This window comes from Tupaia chinensis, unplaced genomic scaffold (genome assembly GCF_000334495.1).
Source record: "Tupaia chinensis unplaced genomic scaffold, TupChi_1.0 Scaffold000561_1, whole genome shotgun sequence".
NCBI lineage: Eukaryota > Metazoa > Chordata > Mammalia > Scandentia > Tupaiidae > Tupaia > Tupaia belangeri.
Genome location: NW_006160074.1, coordinates 2,104,157 through 2,107,089, shown reverse-complemented (window position 1 = coordinate 2,107,089; position 2,933 = coordinate 2,104,157). Strand labels below are relative to the sequence as shown.

The 2,933-nt window shown below is 58.3% G+C and overlaps 1 protein-coding gene across 1 annotated transcript in view; it reads right to left on the bottom strand.

Moving 5' to 3' along the window:
* Positions 1-15: 15 nt before the first annotated feature.
* Positions 16-2,933, bottom strand: part of CRY2 (cryptochrome circadian regulator 2) — a gene marked incomplete at its 5' end in the record, with an annotated part of 37,074 nt that continues 34,156 nt past the window's right edge. Inside the window, one exon of the mRNA XM_006157843.3 lies at positions 16-956. The remainder of the gene's footprint in view (positions 957-2,933) is intronic.

Here is a 2,933-nt window from a genome sequence, read left to right as displayed (position 1 = left end):
GAGCCCAGGTACAGGCACGGGTGACATGGCGGCTCGGATGCTGAGCAGAATCGTGCCTGGGCTGGCTTCCCCAGCTGGGTACAGGCCGTCCTCGCCAGCAGTGTGGCGACACGGTGCTGCCTGAGTGGCCAGAGGAGCCAGGTCTCCTCCACGGAGAGGCACTGAGCCCCGCCCTCAGCTTCCAGGGAAGGCAGGGAGAGTGGGGCTCCTCGTCCTCGCCTTGGGTTGGAAGCCCTGGAAAGGCAGCCATGCCCTCTTGGGCTGCTCCCCGCAGCAGCGGCCGGCACCCCAGCTGGCGTCCGGCTGTATTTCTGCACGATGAAGGAAACTTTCAGCTGTCTCCCAAGCTTGTGTTCAGGCCTGGATGCCCAAAGCAGGGTCTGGAGGGCCTGGGGGCAGGGAATTTTAAACCAAGAAGGAAGCAGGGCCAGGTGGCGAAATCTGGCCCGCATCCCAACACTGCGGCCTGCCCAGCTCCAGGGTCAGAAAGCGGAAACTCAGCAGGACCCTGGCTGCCTGAGAACCCCACGCTTTGGACAAGAGCCAAAAATGTTGCCTTCCTGCACCCTCGGATGGCGAGGAAGGAGCGAGGTCTGGGTGGCGGAAGCCAGAATCCCAATTAAGGGTCCCAGCGCGTTCTGTGCAGCCGAGGCAGCTGGCGCGCCACGACAGGTCTTGACTGAAAGTCACGGCCGTGGCCTCCAGCCTGAGCGGCGGCCAGGGAGCAGCACTCGCGGTGAGTGTGCCCCAGGTACTCCTCCAGCCAGGCAGCGTCGAGAACCACGAGTGTCAACAGATGCATGCACACGCACACGGGCACAGCACGCCTTCCTCTGCACACGCGCACACACACGCACACACGCTCGCTTCGGTGATCGGCTTCTCTGCAGTTGCGCTCTGCGGCCGCGCTGGCTGCTCGGGCGCCCGGGTTTTGCTCACGGAGCAGGGCTCTGCAGCTGCAAGACAGAAACGGGTGCAGGGGAGCAGTGAGGAGCTGCTCAGGCGCCCTGACACAGCTCCCTGGCTGCCTCTCCAGGGACACGCAGGCTGGGCACCGGGAAGAGAGGGGAGGGGGCCACATGGGCCATAGTCGGTGGGGACAGGGTGTTGCTTGGATGCCACTGGGGTGACTGAACACTGCCTCTCTGACGCGCTGACATGGGACAAGCTCTCTCCTGCAGACCGGGCAAGGTGAGAGTCACCTGAAGCCTTGGGTGACACTTGCTCAGTCGGAATGAGGGCAGTTTCAAAATCTAGGCACAGCAGGTGTTGTTAGAGATAAAGAATCCGAAGCCAGTCAGGCCCAGCAATGGTGAAGGGGAAGGCGCTGCGGAGTGTGGAATCAGCGGGGGAGAGATTCCACATGTAGATGAAAGAGCTCTGAGGAGGGGCAGGCTGAGCCGAGACAGGGATGGCTCTTTAAAGATTTATAAGGCCCTGAATCTGGGACAGAGGGAAGCAGCAGCCTCGCCCCTGGTAACAGGGCGAACCTGGCCGACGCTGGGATGCTCCAGCGGGCCACTGCAGCAGGTGCGGTGTGTCCGAGCCCACAGACATGCGGCGCCCTCGTACACGTGCGCACGGGTCAGACGCTGGCGAGGCCAGGGCGGGTCAGGCTTGCAGCACCATGCGGTCAGTTCCGATGCACGAGTGGCACAAACCCACAGGTTCTAAAGTTTATTTGCTTATTTCCTCCGTGGAGAATGAACGCCCAAGAGTGTCCTAACATCACGATGTACCCCCAGCCTTGAGCCAGCCCTGGGTCATGGGACACGTGTGCTTGGTGTGTAAAGAGAGGTCTCTGGACGCAAGCCTGGGGCTTTCCCACGTGGGTTAGCCTCACAGGGTGTTACGTGTGTGTGGAATTGCCAGAGAGCATGTGTGCTGGCCTGGAGAGAAGGGAGACAGACCCAAGGAAGCACCCCAGTGGGGTGTGGTCAAGCCGCAATCCCCTCCCTCCACTTTTCCACCCTACTGAGATTTAGGGCATGCGCACACACATCCAGCAGTTTCTCGAGCCACCCACGTAAGGATCTGAACAGCAGGAAGCCACGTGGGATTGTCTTCTCCAGCCACAGGCCACAGGGCTGGCCCCAGTGCTGGCCCCACTGTCCAGCCCCCGGCCAAACCGCCAGTGCCTCAGAATGTGGCTGTGTCTGGGGCTGGCAGGTGGCGTGGTGGTTAAGGAGGCTGGACCCCCACATGGCTGACTGTGGTTTGAGTCTCAGACTAGGCAGCTCGCTTTCTCACTTTCCTTCTCCGTCTCTCGCTGTCTTTCTGTGGTCAAATTAAAATAAATAATGATAATAACAATAAATAAAGTTAAATAAACATAGTTCTTTTCAAAAGTATTAAAATAAAATCATAACTATAAAACAAAAGTAACCAGAATCTTCAAACAAGCTTTGTTTAAAAAAAAAAAAAGAAGGTGGGACCAGCAGTTAGTGTAATGGCTATGTTGCTGGATTCCCATGTAGTCGACTGCGGTTCGCATCCCGGACCCGGTGGCTTAAAACTCACACTGTGTGCGTGTGCGTGCGTGCCCAAGATCCCGAGAGGAGAATGGAGGAGAAGGGATTGCGGCGTGGCCATCCCCCCTGGGGGTGATTTCTCGCTTTCTATTTCTCTCTCTGTCTGGCGAGCGCACACGCCCTATAGCAAAAAAAGAAAAAGAAAGAAAGAAAGAAAGAAAAAGAACACGGCTGTGCCTGAGACGGGGTCTGTAAAGAGGTGATTACGTCGGGGCCAGCAGGTGGCGTGGTAGCTAAGGTGCTGGACTCCCACGTGGCCAACTGTGGTTGGAGTCCTGGACCCCACGGCTTAAAACACTCTGGGTGTGTGTGCATGTGTGTCCAAAATCTGCAGGGAAGAATGGAGGAGAAGGGAATGTGGTGTCCATCACACCCTCGGGGGGGGGGGGGATTTCTCACTTT